We start from the raw sequence: 18460 nt of genomic DNA, 5'->3' as shown, positions 1-18460 counted from the left end.
TATACTTCTTTTTTGTAAGGGACTGCATGAATGGGAATTGTACAGTGTGCACCCGGCTTTAGATCTCAACATCATATCATATAGTCTAACAAGCAGCAGTAAAAAAGGACAGAAAACAATCTGTACACCTTCAAACCTCTCACTCCACAAAGACTGATTAAAATTAGCAAAACAATCTTTGTTTCTCACCAATTATGCCCCACTTACAGACTGGAGGCTCATCAGATTTAATGCTTAAACAACTGTAGGTGCATTTCCCAAGGAGGCACTGCGGGTCTTAATGAGACAGAGAGAGCAAGAAATCATGTCAAAATACAATCATGGTTTGCTTCACCTGTGTACCACGAACAGCCATCGAGAACTGTGATTTTCCTTAAGGCAAACAAGGGATGCAAAGAATACTTTTTCCATGAAACAACTGTACATTTTTTGTTATAATTGCGTGCCGAATGAGACTACGATAGTCCATGGATTGCCTGCAGTCTATTCAGTGACCACCTGATTCATGCTGAACACAATCAGATTGGCCTACTTGTACATCAGGAATTCAGGCTGTTTTCCGTCCCCTTGAACACAAAGTCATGTTTGATACCAGGCTGCAGAAGTGTATGTTCTGCTTTTTTCAATGTCAAATATTTCATAATTTAGCTCATATTTTTTTAAGCATATAATATGATAATGCATTTATTTCCTTTTTAAGGTGAGAAAAGTAAATAATGTGTAATTGCTGGTTTCAGCAATTAATGTGGATGACACACCGTCCAATAAGCGGGAATTATGTCTATCATGGCCTCAAATTAAGAATTCGTTCCCACGACTTACTAATATGTGTCACGGACAGATGATGATGAAGTTAAAATGCAGAGGATCTTAAAATGTAGTGTGAACTTTATTAAACAAAAACAGCATAATCCAAACAGACGAAGGGCAATGTAACAGTGTGTAAGAACAAAAAGAACAACAGACAAAGGGGAACTAAAACAGAGGGCATTATACACACACACACACACACACACACACACACACACACACAGACACAGACTAATGAGGGATAGGTGTAAGAAATCAAACAATGAATTACCATGACAAAAAAAGGATAAGAACAAACATAGGAACACAGGAAACAAAGAGAAACAAACAAAAAATTCTTGAACATGAAACCGAAATACAGACAAAACATGACATCAAAACTAAACCAACATTTGAAGTATATGTGAAAGTCTTATAGGAGGGAGTGACAGGACTAGCAGCAGAATAGAACCCTAGAGTGGAGCAGCAGACTAGCAGAATGGAGTAGACAGAACTAGAGACCCCCAGAGGATAGCCAGGATGATGGTGACCTACGGCGGAACTGGTGGAAGGAGGAGCCATTGTAGAGTACTGAGCTTGACCAACCGGGGTGAAGATGGACCAATGGACCAAGAGACCAGGTGACTCAGAAGGACCAAGAGACCAAGGCAGAGCCACAGTGATGAGCGGCCAAGGTGGAGCCAGTGTTAGTGAGGACTGAGGTGGAGGTGGAAGAAAAGAGGACCAACAGAGACAGAAGGGTGGAGGAACAAGGTGCAGCCGAAGATCCAGAACTCTATGGCAGAGGTAGAGCATCAACTGACCAAAATTAAGCCTGGGGAATAAGGGGGCCCGGCCCCTGTGGAGCCGGAAGAACAATGGTCCCAGGTGTAGCCGAGGGAGCAAGAAGCCAAGATGGAGCCGACTAGTTGATGGGTCGAGAGTGGAGCTATGGGCTCGGAAGTTCAAGGTGGAGCCAGGAGATCCATACACCACTGCAGAGCTGAAAACCGGGAGGTTCAAGGCATTATAAGATCAGTTGGCTGAGTCGGCGGAGTAGTCAAGGAGCCATACTTGACCAGCATAGCCGACACAGAAGAACTGGACAGCTTAGTTGGAGGAGGTAGGGCTGGGCGGGACAATCAACAATGACAGGGACTTGGATCTGGGCAGGACCAGCGGTGACAGAGAAGACTTGGTGGTGAGAAGACTGGAGATTGACAACCAGAGGAGGAAGAGGTTCATGGGTGTGGACAAGGGTGGGAAGTGGCTATGCCGAATCCCAGTCTATCAGCAACTCCCACAGGAACAGATGTATAAATAGGCATTTGCTGGGTATCTTGGTCTGTGGTGGGCACAGGCTCTTTATCAAGGATGGCCGTAATGGATGAAATCAGCAAAGGATTTTGTACACTCCAGTCAATGCAGAATGGCTTCTCTGGATATTTTTCTATTCATGTCAGGTAAGTCCAGTGCGCTATGATAGTTTGATCCTACCCAGTATAATGATTTTAGTGTCTCATTGTTAAAATGAGACTGCAGGGCGAGCTTGCAAAATCAAGTGGTAAATCATCCTTGAACATTGTAACACAGTTTGTTGATAACAGAAGGAGGAGGCGGGAACCGGCGAACATTGAAACACTTTAATCCAAAACAAACACAAAGTGAAAGTAAAAGCGGCAGCCCCTCATGGATGACTTTTGTGCTTCCGTAGCTCCTCTGTGAGATACAAGGCCGTTGCGTCATTATCAATCATGATCAACCGCCACCAGCCGTGTGCCGTTCTCTCATGGCTCTTGGCCCCGCCCTGCTTGCCACATACCCTCAATGCCCCTTGCAGGTCGGGGGGGGTACCCACGAGACTGTGCTCTACTGACCCCCAGTCACGGCCGCTGCGGCACCTGGGGGTAAGGACAGACGAGGTAAGATAAAAGGAGACGGAAGCATGAGAAGCAACAGAGACGAGAGAGGGGAGAGAGGAAAAGAAGAGAAAACACACTGCCATCCGGTCCTCCAGCAGCTGGGGGACCTCCTCCACGATGTCTAGTGGTGGCGCTGGATAGCCCTCGTTCAACAGCACTCTGACTCCTCTGTCGCCTGGTGTACGGTGACGGCTCCTCCTGGTTTGGGCAGCTGGCAACGAGTCCCTGTTCACTGCTCCTCCCCATCATGGCGGACGGCAACAAGTCCCCCGTTCCCTGCTCCTCCCCATCATGACGGACAGCAGCAGGCTCCGGCCCACGGCAAACGGATACTACTCCTCCGCTCCCTCATAACACACTCCAGCCCACCACCTCGAGCGTCCATGGCGGCAGACTCTGCTTAGCCATGCTCTATGGCACCGTGGATTCCCCACACCAGCTCTATGGCTCTATGGCGACTCGTTCCTCCTTCCTCCCAGGTTTCGGCACCAATGTAACACAGTTTGTTGATAAGGGAAGGAGGAGGCGGGACCCGGTGAACGTTCAAATACTTTAATCCAAAATAAAAACAAAATGAAAGTAAAAGCGGAACCCCCTCATGGACGACTGCCGCACACACATAAACAAACTAATTGTAAAGTCCAGGCCTGGTCCTCTCTCGTCCTTCACTGTCGTTGCTCCTTTTATGCTTCCGTAGCTCCTCCATGAGATATGAGGCCGTATTGCAACAATCCGTTTGATTCTCTTTTCTGTAGATTTTGACAGCCTGTAAAAATATACCTCATATTTCTTGTAAAGTCTAGTTGTACAGTCAATCTCAAAACTAATTCCCATTGTAGATATGTTTGTGAGTTTTTCGTGGCATTCACGCTGAAAAGTTTTTTTGCTTTTTTTACTCAGTCTGCAGTCACTCCGTATAAAAAAAGTATATATATATATATATATATATATATATATATATATATATATATATATATATATATATATATTATTAAAGAGATGGTGAAAGTGCAGCAGGGTGACATAGCAGAGAAAAATGACTAGCACAAGCAGCTTTCACACAGTCCCATCATCTCTGTTGATGCCCTCTATGCCAGAGAGGGGTCATGTGACTCTGGTGGCAGGATGCATGAACACTGACATCAGCTTCACATTGGTAGAAGTGAGGTGTCCAATAATCAGAGACATGCTAGACAGGCAGTGCAGCTGTCATATGTATGTCAACATGTTCTCTGTGCTACCTGGCCGTTGCTCATCCTGTTAGACAGAAATGTCACTATGCTGGCTCAAATCACCTGTCTGAATAATGAAACACACTGTGGATTATTTTTTTTTTTTTTTTTTTTTTTTTTGTGGATGTTCCAGAGAAAGACAGATGGTGAAATTAATCAGTAATAAACCCAACGATGAGCAGTACTCCCAGAATTATTACAGAGAGCGCCCTGATGAATAGCGGCTTATTATACATTCCACACCTCACACCAACAATTCAAATATTTCACCCTGATTTTCTCACACCATTAAACCGAGGTGTTTTCGGCAGGGTCTGAGGGGTCTATCATAAAACTAATCTGAAATTGTCATGTGGGCTTTTCCTCTCAATTGATCCTTGGCATATTAATAGCATATTATATATGGGCCACTTTTTCAGATGACAATAAATGTGTCCACATGTACATGCATTTAATCGAAATAATTATGGAAAACAACATGAGGACAAGTACATTATATATTTTTTTTTTTTTTTTTTTTTTTTTGTTAAACCCTAAAGTAAATGTATGTGGAGTCACTGTGATGTTATGGTGATGTCACATACATGAATAATTATTTTAAACATTTACTCACCCAAATACATTTTTTTTTGTCATCCATTTTATTTTTCTCTATCCTTTTAAAATAAAGAAATATAATATTATTTTTCAATGTCATGTGCCACAAAAAGACTACAAGAAAAATTACTATGCAAAAAAAAAAAAAAAACAATGAAAAAAAAAAAAGTATTCTCTGAAAAGCTTTTCCGACACATGCTCTAAGCGGCAGACCAATCACAACAGACTGTGGCCGGCTTACCAATCAGAACAAATTGGGCTTTTCGGAAGACAGGTTTTTAAGAAACCCAAACTAAAACAGAACGTTCAGACAGAGGGTTAAAACAGGTGCTGAAAAAAAATATTTCTTTTCAAGAAAATTGTGATTTTTTTTTTTTTACATTAAATAGTGTAAACCCATTCTAGTAGAAAGCTAAACAAAATGGAACCTATAAATGAGCATAATATGGACATTTAAAAACTTAGAATGAATAGAATAGAATAGAATAGAATAGAATAGAATAGAATAGAATAGAATAGAATAGAATAGAATAGAATAGGTTATGCCAGGTTTTGCATCAAGAGTGTATAAAAGATTGTACAAAATAAACATATTTGAAGCCACAACAACAGAACAACATTTTGGTAGCACACAAATAAAAGTCACTATCGCTATGTTACTCTTGAGAGACTTCCCTAAAATGAGTGTGCGATATGGCATGAACAAGATGAGGGACAATTTGGTACAAAACATATATATATATATATATTTTTTTTTTTATTATTATTTTTTTTTATTATCTTGTGATATGTATTATGTTAAAACAGTTACAGCAGCAAATGTGAAATGAGTATTTGAGTTGATTAGTCGGTTTGCCACAATCTAACTCAGACTTCCCTTTTAGCAATTTTGCTTTGATAGAACAAAAATAATTAAAAGGCAAACATAATGGAAAGAACAAAATAACAAATACACAATGAATGACTATCTCTTTTCTCAAGCACAGCTTTAACCCTTCTTAAACTGCTGTTACAAAACAACTGAAGAGTGTGTTGTGGCATATTCAATCAGTTTTCAAGCAGAAAATATTCCTGTTCTTGGAGGAATGAAGGACTTGGAAATCGACTTTGAACCCTGTGCTCCAAAAACATTCCATATTTCCCCCAATTTGGTGACATAGACCGTTTTGAATTCAACAGAATGGAAACATCAGAAAAGCTGTGGCTATAGGCTGTACCTGCCACACAATGTTGTGGTAAAAATGCTTTTCTCTTCTTGTTTTAAAAGCATGCTGAGCAATCGAAAATCTTTTTAAGTAATGTGAACCACAGACCTTATTTCACTTATAAATCGAAAACCGCTTTTCTTAAAACCCATTACATATTCCCAAGGGAAATCATGGTGAATTAGCTTTCAAGGTTGTCCAACAAATTGATGTTATGACTCTACAAGTTCTACAATATCATGAATCCCCCGAATACGTCACAATAACAGATATTGGAGGTATAGTAGACATCTGGACTGAATATCTTGTGATTCATTGATTCAGTGAAAGTGATCCTACAATAATTCAACAGAGTTATGGTCTCAGATAAGGTCAATAATATAGTAGTTTGATCAGTTTGAGATTGCTGCAAACACCTGATGAAAATTTTCAGATTAGTCAATAAATGTCTTCAACCAATAAGTAATGGCCAAGTAACTTATATGTACAGTATCTGAAGTTGCCACAGGGGTGCTGATTCAATTGTGTGCTAATGTTTCAGGTTGAACTTATACTTATGTGGCATATATCCATTATCCTGTGAAATGTCCATCTGTATCGGTCAGTGAGCTTCAACAAGTGACCTTTTGGTCTGTGCAGTTTTGTCATTTGTCATTATTTCTTAAACTGTTCACCTGGACAAACGAAATAATTGAACAGTTTTTTGTGAGTGCTGAATGAGACATTCAAAAATGGCTTTAGCAGTGGACATATGATTGTTGAAATGATGACATGACACTTATTTTTTAATTGTATTATTATTATTATTATTATTATTATTTTGGCCAGATCTATTAATTTATTGAAAAATACATCAAAAATGGAATTCTTACATGACTTGATTGAATGCACACAGTCTACGATCAGCATGTTTTTCATTTCTGAATTAAAATATATTGATATTAATGCATTTAATATGTGATAAAACTGTCCTAAATATCATATTGGGAAAACTATATATAGCCTATATATATTATTATTATTTTTTTAATTTTTTTTTGTCAAATCAAATTCATATGGTGCACCCACAATGTTTGGAGATAACTATAAAAAATAATTTCCTGTTGACCCTCATGTGTTACGTCCTAGTTCTGTTTTGGGCTGGGTTTCACGATAACGTTGTCTCTTAGCGTGCTACGATGAGTCTTAAGGTATAACTTAACTGAAGGTATACCATTTCTAGGCATGTTCCCCGAACTATACCTTAGGAAGCTGCTTACGATATACCTTCTTATACGTGCGACGTTACCCGGTGCTGTCCGTGGCAGTGGTGCTGAATTGGTTGATATCGATGACTCGAGAATCAATTATTCTCTCGTGCAGGGGCTGTTTATGTGAGAAAGCGGTGTTCTTTATAAAAGAGGCACTTCAGAAATAGTTGAAATTGCATTTATTAGGACTCATGGGATATTATAAAAAATAATCCAAACTATAATAGCCTATGATAGCCTAGCCTACATATTTTTAAATTGTATCATATATTGCTGCCACAATAACCATTTCAAATTTTTACGTGCTTTCATCTCTTTCACATTTTTGTTCGCTGAGGTGGAGCTGCGATGAAATATTGTTCTTGTAAATACTTTCATTAATAAAAGTGTACATCTTACGTACGTTGCTCGGCAGTGATCAAAAAGGATTTAAACAGTGGATTTTGAATCTCTTCTTGTAAACTCAGAGATTAAATTAAAGGCAATTAAATTAGCACACGACCTGTTTATCAAAAAACAGTAGGTACTAATTTGGCCAGGGATTTTAACGCGGGTTGGGTGAGAAAAAAACACTGATATTATGGATTCGGACGGCACTAAAATCACAGACTTACCCCTGTAAATGTTTAAAATACCGGACGAGCCCATGATAAACAATATTAGCGTCCGAATAGAACTTAACTAACAGTAGCCTATGCTTTCACTGACCTTTAAAAGCGCTCTTTAATTAAATTAATAATATTGTATAATAATATAATTAAAAATCTAACAACAATCAGTGTAATGACAATTTTATTCTTTGCATGAAAACATTTAAATTAGCCTAATTGAACACTGTCTGGGTGTATTAAAACTTCAGAATTATATTCATATAGCCCTGCAACAGTGATAAGGTAAAGCTAAGAGTGGTCCAGACAAACCTTCCGAACGAATACTTAACTAAGAACGTTTCGGGAAACACATATTAAAGATAAGGTACAGCTTAAGGTGTAACTTAAGAACGACGTAGCGTTAAGGAGGTTTCGGGAAACCCAGCCTTGATCTGTTTTGGTTTCATTTTCATTCCATTCCCTGTTCTGGTTTGCCTGAGTTCTGTTAGCTTGTTTGTTTCCATAGTTACTCTGCACCTGTTTCAGTTTCTCTTGATTACTCCCTGTGTATTTAAACCCTAAGTTCCCTTGGTTCTTGGTTCAGTCTCATTTATGTATGATGTCATTGTGCTATATGAGTTTTATTCCTGTATTCCCCTGCGTGTTTCCTAGCAAAGAATTTGTAATTGTATCTCATGTGCCTTGTGAATTTACTATCACAGCCAAAATGTTACATCATGGTTAAAATATCACATAAATTAACCTTGTTGTGACAAGGAAAGGAAAGTGCTTAGTTGGGGACACTTAATATTCAACAATATTATTGATCTGCCTGCATTGACACCATTGTATGAGAACTGAACTGAGCTGGATGATGACATCACGGTTTTCTCTAGAGCGGCTTGATATATAAATTAACTACAGGTGAAAGTCGACAAAAATGTATATCGTGCAAAAGTTCATTTATTTCAGTAATTCAACTTAAAAGGTGAAACTAATATATGAAGAGTTCAGATGCAAAAGCCTCTAAGAGCCATCTGAAATTTCCTTCTAAAATGAGCGTTTTTATCAAGCTCGTATATTTAAGGTCAGTAATTTCACTTTAATGACAATTAATAGGTCATTTTCATTGCCATTAAAGTGAAATAACTGAACATAAACATGCAAGCTTGATAAAAATACTCATTTTAGAAGGACATTTCAGATGGCACTTAGAGGCTTTTGCATCTGAACTCTTCATATTATATAGACTCATTACATGCAAAGTGAGATATTTCAAGCCTTTATTTGTTACAATTTTGATGATTATGGCTTACAGCTTATGAAAACCCCAAATTCAGAATCTCAGAAAATTTGAATATTGTGAAAAGGTTCAGTATTGTAGGCTCAAAGTGTCACACTCTAATCAGCTGATTAATCCAAAACACCTGCAAAGGGTTCCTGAGCCTTTAAATGGTCTCCCAGTCTGGGTCAGTAGAATTCACAATCATGGGGAAGACTGCTGACCAGTTGTGCAGACAACCAGAGTCTCAGAGTCTGGAGGAAGAATGGAGAGGTACACAATCCAAGATGCTTGAAGTCCAGTGTGACGTTTCCACAGTGGTTCGGAGAGCCATGCCAATCGGCTGGTGTTGGTCCACTGTGCTTTATTAAGTAATAATAAAGTCCACACTGCCAAAAGTACCAAAACCTGGTTCAATGACTATGGGATTACTGTGCTTGATTGGCCAGCAAACTCGCCATGACCTGAACCCCATAGAGAATCTATGACAATCTATGTTTTACTTTGACAAATATTTTAAAAATGAATGTACATCACATGACATTTTAGACATTACATTTAAACTTGAAAATGGTTTTACAAATGTTGAAAAAAAGCCACATAAAAGCAACATAAATATACACGAGGATATTTTTAACAACTTTACTTTTTTAAAGTATTACATTTAAAGAATTACATTTAAATATTATTACAACACCGAGGTCCTGTAATAATATTAGTCCCATGCGAATCGGCATCTCTGTGATTTGGCGGGTCGCTTATAATTTTTTCTAGGTTTTTGTTTCATGTGCACTTTTTTATCCATCTTTCGCGAAGAATGGAGCGTTGGTGTGTTTCAATTGTATTTTGGGTGGGTTATATCACTATACACCATGATACGATACAACTATACAATTTGCAGAAAGAGAAAGGTGAAAACCATCAGAAGAGCAAAAACAAAAAGAATGATTTGATGGAGATGGATGACATAGCCTGGACTCTGGATAAAGCACAGTGGACCAACGCCAGCCGATGGCATGGCTTCCCAAACCAACACAGACTGTGGTAAGGAACATTCTTTTGTTTATGATATATTATATAGCTAGACCTATAATAACGACAAGACATTTCCAAGCAATAGCCTATTGACATCATATCCGGGAGATAAGTCAGCAATTTCGAGTAAAATCACATAGGCTTCGCTTATCCCGTGTGAAAGCGCCACACAAAATTCAGATGTGGGTGGGTAATTTCTAAATCACACGAGGTCCCCAGATAATACTTATCCAGTGCGAATAGGGCTAAAGAAGCTTCAGTCAAAACATGAACTGACTTATATTTCTGTATATGTGCAAATGGCCTTGCATTTCTAATAAATAAAAACACCATGGTGATGAGCACTTGGAAAATGACCTCTTGCTCAGCATTTCAGTTCAGATAAAGCCTGTGTAAAGGGGAAGTGGAGGAGTAGATGTCAGAAATCATAGTGAGGGGATCGCAACCTCTTTCAGTGTTCCTTGAAATGTGATGATTATAATGGGTGAAGTCGAGTAGGGAAAAGTGTTGAAAGAATACGGTCGGGTCTCTCATAAGCTTTCTAGTGCAATTTTGAAGAAACGGGTATTGATCTTTTTTTTTTGTCCTCATCACACAAAAGCCATTCCCTCGTTTGCCCTTCTCTTGCACCCATATCACCAAGTGAGACAATTGTTCATCTAGCACAGATCTGGGAGCAACATCTTTGCAGCTGAAGTTGAAAAATCAGAAACAGCAACAGTAATAGGCAAATTCTTTTGAATAGTTCACCCAAAAAAAGATAATATTTTGTCATTATTTACTAACCCTGATAGACTACATTTTATTTGGATAGTCCACTGTATTTTGATGGTCCCCCAACAGACATTCTGCTAACTATAAGCAACTTTGCAGCTACATGTCAGCTAACACTTATTAGAGTATTAATAGACTGTTTGGTTAGGGTTAGTAGAATTAGTTGACATATGCAAAGTTCTTATAGTCAGTAGAATGTTTTTTTGGGGGACCATCAAAATAAAGTGCTAGCAGATATTAAGCAGACCGTCTACCAATACTCTAATGTCTGGTAGGTGACATAGTTGCAAAGTTTCTAGTAGAATGTCTAAAGTGGACTATCGAATAGGCCTACAAAAGTAGATATTTTGAACTTTTTTGCAGTTCTTTTCCATACAACAACAATTTACCAAGTTAAGTTTCTAAACGTACATAAAACACCATAAAAGTAGTTCCTACATCTTATGCTCCATTTTCTTTTTATGCTCCATTTCCTTTTCGTTTTAGCTCAACAACAACAAAAATAACAGTTTCCATCAATCTTTTTGAGTTACATCTAATGAAATTATGTTCAACCAACAAACTACATTGAGTAAGAGGAACTTAATTTGTAGCATAATCACGTTTTTTTAATGTTGTTCTCTAAAGTTCAGACTACATATTGAAGTGGTTTCCCTGGAATCTAATCTATTTCAGTTCAGCTTAACAGCTGCTTGTAGGCTATAACACATAAACTTAATGAACAAGCAAGATATTACTTGTCACTGTAACTAGCATAATCGTTGATCATATGTGACCCTGGATCACAAAACCAGTCACAAGTTGCACGGATGTGGCAATAGCCAACAATACATTGTATGGGTCAAAATGATCGATTTCTCTTTTATGCCAAAAATCATTAGGATATTAAGTAAAGATCATGTTCCATGAAGATATTTTGTAAATTTCCAACAGTAAATATATAAAACATTTATTTTTGTGAGTGGATGCAGCACAATTGTGAACATAAATGAACAACTTTAAAGGAGATTTTCTCAATATTTAGATTTGTTTTGCACCCCCAAATGTTCAATAGCTGTATCTCTGGCAAATATTGTCCTATCCTAACACACCATACATCAATGGAAAGCTTATTTATTCAACTTTCAGAAGATGTATAAATCTCAATTTCAAAAAATTGACCCATGTGACTGGTTTTGTGGTCCAGGGTCACATATGGTCATGTAGTGATTTTACTTTCGACCATCCAAAGACACTAAGTAATGTAGTGATTGGTACTCACGTCACCGCTGACGTTGTGATTTTTGGATCACACGTCACTTAAGGTTTAGTTATGAGTACATCAGATGACCACCTTCCCCCTCTCATAATTTGGGGCATCAGTCAAGGTGTTTTACCTTGAAGTTTGAGAACACTACATCATGGGCTGTTCAATCATTTAGAATTAATGTTAAAGGGATACTCCACCGAAAAATGAAAATTCTGTCATCATATACTCATCCTCATGTTGTTTTAAAACTGTATGAATTTCTTTCTTCTGCTGAACAGAAAGGAAGATATTTAGAAGAATGTCAGTAACCAGACAGTTTTAGATACCATTGACTTCCATAGTAGGAAAAAAATATACTATGGAAGTCAATGGTATCTAAAACTGTCTGGTTACTGACATTCTTCTAAATATCTTCCTTTCTTTTCAGCAGAAGAAAGAAATTCATACAGGTTTGAAAAAACATGAGGGTGAGTATATGATGACAGAATTTTCATTTTTCGGTGGAGTATCCCTTTAAGTGGAGGGAGTTGGTCAGCTGATTTATCTGAAAGATTGGTGAGATTGCTAACTCTTAGAGCTTCTTACTGTATTATCAGCATAAGGAAGACACAAGTGTAATAAAACAAATTGTATTAACAAAAGATAAACAAGAATAACTAACACAACTACTAAATGACTACCATGAATGATAAAGGAATAAAAGGCATACAACTCTTAAAATACAAATTATTAAGTTGGGTGTGGCTATGCAAGAGTTATGTTATCTTATGGAAAGATAAACTGTTGTTTCTCTGAAACTAATACGGTGAAGAACCTTGTTATGCATTAAACAAATAAATGAAAGATTATTTGTTATTAACTAGCATCAGTTAAATTACCTCTAATGTAAATGAGAAAATCATATATACAACAATGCCAAAGTCTCTGGGAAGAGGTTTGGTTGAGTGATATTTGCATTGATTCCACATGGTTGAGTGAGCAGTCTGATGGCGGTGACATCTTCCACTGGTTGTGCTGGGTGACAGACAATGCAGTGGAAAAAGGAGCCGAAATCCATTCCAACAGCCTTAAACATGAAGATCTGTGGGATGCTGATCTCCTGGAGCACCAAAGGATCCTAAAATCTGAAACATGCAGATGAGGCCCTGAAGTAGGTGCAGAAGGTCCTTAACAATCTGTAACATGTAGATGAAGGAACCTTGAAGTGAAGTTTTGCTCTCCAGAGCTTAACCTTATGTGGCAAATGTCTGTTTGTCTTCTGTCTCTCTTGGCCAGACATTCGGACCTTGTTCAATCCGCTTGTCTCTCTGGCATGGAGACTTGGAACGTGCTGCATATGTTATTGTCTCGCTCGTCGAAGACTCTGGATGTAGTGTTTGTTAATGTCTCTTTCCTCATAGACTGGAGGCTCAGAACGTGGTCGTATGTTGCTGCCACACAAGCTGTAGACTCAGATCATGGAATCTGTTGTTGTCTCTCTGGAAGAATCAGAGGCTCAGAACGGAACAGTGTACATGTTATGTCTCACCTGATGGAGACTCAGAACTTGTATCTGTTGCTGCCTTCCATGTATCGGGCTGCAAGCTCAGATCGCAGAACATGGTTGTATCTGTTACAGTCTCACCCTTGCGGGCCGGGCAGGGACTCAGAACTTGGTTGATCTGTTTCTGTCTATCCCCTTATGGGACAGACTCAGAATGAGAATGTACCTGTCTCACCGGATGAACCAAACCATTAGCTGCTGGCATCAGTGTGTCCCACCCTTCTTTCCCCTGTGGAACTCATTTGCATAAATCACACAGTCTTTAAAGTGTCTTTAAAGTTTTACCAATGCATTTCTCACTTTCCAAACCACCAATGAAATTAACTTTTTCAGTCACTGGCCAATTTGGCTACAAAATGTTTAAGTTACCAGCCAATCAGAACTTCTACTACCCCTATTTCTTTTTTTCTTTCTTTTTTTATTGCAGTCACAAACCAAGACCTCAGATGGGTAAAGGGCAGAAACTGCATATGGACCAATTAGAGGTCCTGTCCTTCTGTCTTCTTCTTGCCCTCTAGGAGGAACTGGGCCCTGGAATGGGCTGATCACCACAGTCAATTTAGGCCTGGTTTCACAGACAGGGCTTATATTAAGCCAGGATTAGTACTTAGTTCAATTAGAACATTTTATAAACATGCCTTAGAAAAAGCATTACTGGTATGCATCTCGAGACAAAACAATGGCAGTGACGTATTTTAAGATATTTCAGTGCAAGTTGCTTTCAGTTAAGACTGCTCAAACTTGCATTTTAGTCTGGCCCTTAACTTATCCACACACACCCTAACCACAAGCTCTTCCATTCAGCACAATGGTAACCACAAAATCTTCAACACAACTGAAACTTGTTTTAAATGTCAAACACAACAGCATTAAACACTAACAGGCCTTTCCCTTCATTATCTTCTAATGTTTTGTGTGAGGAAGATCAAATTTAAAGTTTTTATTAACTAATAATTTTTCCTTCTGCTGCAGCTCTAAAGCAAATGTGGTGACTATGGCAGAGGTTTAACCAGAAACAGAGCATAAACAGAAACGGGTCACCTATTACAATAAATAGGAGAAATCAGAATGCCCAATTTGGCACTTCTAAAAGAAGTCCCCCATTACAAACAGAACCACTTGCCAGCGTCATTGATCACACTTACAGCAGTTCTTTCTGTTTGATGACAGCATTGGAAGCTCCAGATACCACAGCCATAAAGTGGTTGGTGTCGTGATACCTGTGCTCTTTGCTCTAGACTGCACATGTGAAGTGGCTGGACCAACCTCAACTTATTAGTTTTATGTGAGTGTAAGAAATAACGTTTATTACACAATATCCATATTTTTGGATAAACTTACTCCCTCATGTTTAAAAAGTTAACCTTATGATCAGTATTCTTCCACAGCATCGCTCAGTTAAACAGATTCTGCCTTCTAATCCAAGAAAATAAAATAAAGTGCCTAAATGTAAGATTTAAGAAGTGTTTTTCAAAGCAGTTTCTTTTTCTTTTTCCATTCTTGAGATGTTAATATTAAATATTGCTGCAAGGCTTTGGTGAGATTTATCAGTGGTAAACAGATACGGGCCCTCAAGCTACACGCAAACGTGTTTTGCGATACGTCTATTCACAGGCTGAAACTATCACATGCTGCAGAATCGTACAAGATACTTTCTGTTTAGAGTTTTCATTCTTTCCTTTCTGATACAGACATCATTTTATTTAATTCTCCTGTTTTTGTTTAGTTTTTTTGTCTTTTTGGGGGGAAAATGTCTTCCAACCGGTTTCTTTCCTCTAAACGTGGGAGTTTTGTTTCGACACAAAAGAATGCATGCAGAATAAACATGCGCTAAATGGAGGAAATTGCTTTGTAGACTCCTTAATGACGCTTGTACTCTTCCTCCCCCTCTTCAGAATATTTTGGTCACAGATAAGCATGTAATCGTTGGAGATGCACACCCGCAGACTGCGGCCCTTTGATGTTTACAAGCACTTCTCAAACCCGCTTAAAATGCTCAGAACTGAAAAGCAAGAAAACAGATGTAGCCTAATAGAATATTTCTGTCGCTCTAAGGAAATCGTCAACAGAAATGATACGGTTCTCCACAGCTGGCTAATAAGGAAAATAAGAGGTGACTTAGGCAGTAAGACGTTTTTCTTAACCTATGTGGGTGTACTTTGCTTTCTCGCTAGCATTGACAGACGTATGAATGACCAGATCATGTCATGCCTAAGATGTAGAAATAGTCCAGAATAAGCATGCGGCTGCTATGAGAGCACTGAAACAAACAAAATTACAAAAGAAGTGAGGATATCTAATATATAAGACCATCAAATACACATTGCGGTCCAAAAATCTGACACCACATAAAATTAATATTTTTGCATTTTAAACAAAGAAAATTCCCCAAAAAGAAAGGATTTTTTGAATCCCCCTGTATTTCCATATTGAGACCAGCTTACCAAAAAAGATCAAAATCATCAATTATGAGGGTATATTAGGCTCTGTAGAATTAATTTGTTCATGTAGTATTTTGTTACATAAATTATTCAATAAGGAACCTTTTACAGGTTCCAAATATGAAATGAGTGATGTCTTGATGTCTACTGTCTACTGCCTACAAAGCAGCATCATAACTAAACGGATCCTCATAACGGACTAATCTGGAATGCTTAATAAAGGCAGCACTCATTGTGAAGTGCAAGGGGATTCACACAATCCATTCCAATAGGGTTTGACACTAGCATTTTGCTAAGTCAGTACGGCAGTACATTTTAATCATATTTCCAAAACATTAGAAGAAGTAATTATGAAATTATGTACTTAACTCCTAGTTAAGTGTGTCAAAAAAAGCACTATGTTCAGCTAATTGCATTTAATATACATTTAAACTTCAATACATTGTCTCCAAAAACATTCAGTTCACACTTAAATATAGTCTTTTAAAGTTAATTATTTCCATTCATAGTATTCATTCTCTAGCTTTGACTGCAGGGTTGGACTTTTCTGACACTGACTTTGTTGCATGTAATTTTATGCTACAGTCCCTTAGAATTTCCTCAAATGAAGGTATCTCAGGTAACACCATAATAATGCTGGCTTCTTTTTAGAACCACCGTCACGTCGGAATCACATCTCTGATTTTTTAAATGCTGTCAACTGAGATCTCTCTATCTCTGTGTCTCTTTCACTCTTTCTGACGATGCATCTCCTATTGACTGCTCACACAAGTTTGGATTATATATCTCCCCAGGTTTGCTCAAACTCTCCACCCCCCTCATTTTTTTTTTTTCCTCCTACACATCAGTATTCACAATAAGCTTCTTATCCGCTATGTTCCCCCATCATTCTTTCTAGCTGAAGTTCATCATGACTTCAAATGAGCTCCATCTGTCACTTCCAGCCACCCGGTGGCCTTTGCTCTAACTGTGCCCAGTGGAGGGGTCTCAGAGGGGGTGGGAGCAGGCCTCCGTAACCCCGCCTCCTATTGGGATCAGAGATGACTGACAGGCGGTTCACAGCCCTGCCTCGAACAGTCAGTCGGGACCACTGACACAAACTTGCAATGTCAACTGCAAACACATTCGAGGCACAGCTTGCTGCAGCTGACAACGCTTTAAGGAGAATAAATAGTAAAAGTGACAAATGGCTGTCATCTTGACAGCTTGATCAGTGTGGCTTTATTTGGCCTTTGTCTTATCTATGCTACTGAATGTAGCAGACATAATTTATGTGTTGTCCATGGGACTTTTCAAGATTTTAGGTTAAAACGTTTAGGTACAAGTCACTCTTTCTTTAAATGCTTAAGGGTCGAAATCTGCTAATGGGTAATAATGGAGCAAGTGTTTTTTCACTATTATTTACAACAGAATCTGCATTTCCATGGGTTTAAATAAAATATTTTTGTTATAAGAGACAATAAGATCAACTTTGTGTCTCAAAACCACTCCTTTCCTCTAAAAACGATTTTTTTTAATAGTCAACGAATTTGCGAAAGTTGAATGTAACATTTTTGACAAGCCAAACATGTCAGTCTCTGAGTGATTAATTAATTTAAGCCACAAAATAAACTTCATTCGATAAAATAAGTATAATGAACTACCAAAAAAAAACCACTTTGAACGTATGTTTTATAATTAGCCAAAAATCAAACAGTTCACCCCTCACGCACGTTATCACGTCCGTCAAAAACTTAGGCTAGCTGTCGGTTGGAATATAGGAACTTTAAACATCGACATAACACAGCCATAGGCATCAGTCAATTCAATGAATACTTGCCGGCTAAGAAATAAATAATAATTAACTTATGATCCGCATTTAAATTTCACAAAATCGATGTCTGGTTAAAAATAACATGCACAATACACAGTAGTATTAATGCCAAGCAGAGGTCCAGCAAGTACACGCATTTCCTGGAAAACCCAGTACCGGATGTTGTGACTACGTCATCGCTTTCCGATAAGAGAGAGAAAATGGCGTCCTGAGCGGCTTCAACATGCTGTCTGTCAGAGATGATAACAGACAGTATACATAATACATAATTGACTCTCATAATCATAGTTTCTGGAACTTGACAGGTGATTTTTATTAAAAAAAAATCTTCTCAGTTGTTGAAAAGATTAAGGCAATTATCAAAGTTTGGTAAAATGTTTTTTTTTATTTTTTTTTTTATAATTTATTACATTTAATAAATGCCCCCATTGCAGATTTTGACTCTTAGATGGTCCTGCGTTGTGAACAAACATTCCATATTCCTTAATTGATTAAAGCTGCATGCATGACTATAAAATAATTAGCAAAATGCTCTTAAAATAATTTTAGATGTAGAACAAATGTCACACAACAGTACATTAACTTATTAACATTAAAAATACATTAAAATATTAACTTACTTAAATACTTAAGGTTAATTCAACCAAAAAATAACTATTTACTCACCTTCATGTCATTCCACTTTGACATTCTTTCTTCTGTTAATCATAAAAGAAAATAATTTGAGAAATGTCTGTT

At 37.9% G+C, this 18460-nt stretch overlaps 1 long non-coding RNA gene across 1 annotated transcript in view; it reads right to left on the bottom strand.

Annotated features, from left to right (window-relative positions):
• LOC309509630 overlaps positions 1-7922 on the bottom strand; it is a 119349-nt gene extending 111427 nt beyond the window's left edge. Inside the window, exons 1-2 of the long non-coding RNA XR_014209952.1 lie at positions 7704-7922; positions 6897-7307 (exon numbers count right to left, since the gene is read on the bottom strand). This is a non-coding gene — a long non-coding RNA (uncharacterized lncRNA). The remainder of the gene's footprint in view (positions 1-6896; positions 7308-7703) is intronic.
• Positions 7923-18460: the final 10538 nt, after the last annotated feature.

Source organism: Leuciscus leuciscus, assembly GCF_965113295.1.
Source record: "Leuciscus leuciscus genome assembly, chromosome: 11".
Taxonomy (NCBI): Eukaryota; Metazoa; Chordata; class Actinopteri; order Cypriniformes; family Leuciscidae; genus Leuciscus; species Leuciscus leuciscus.
Note: the sequence above shows the minus strand (reverse complement) of the source record. Positions and strands in the feature narration are given on the sequence as shown.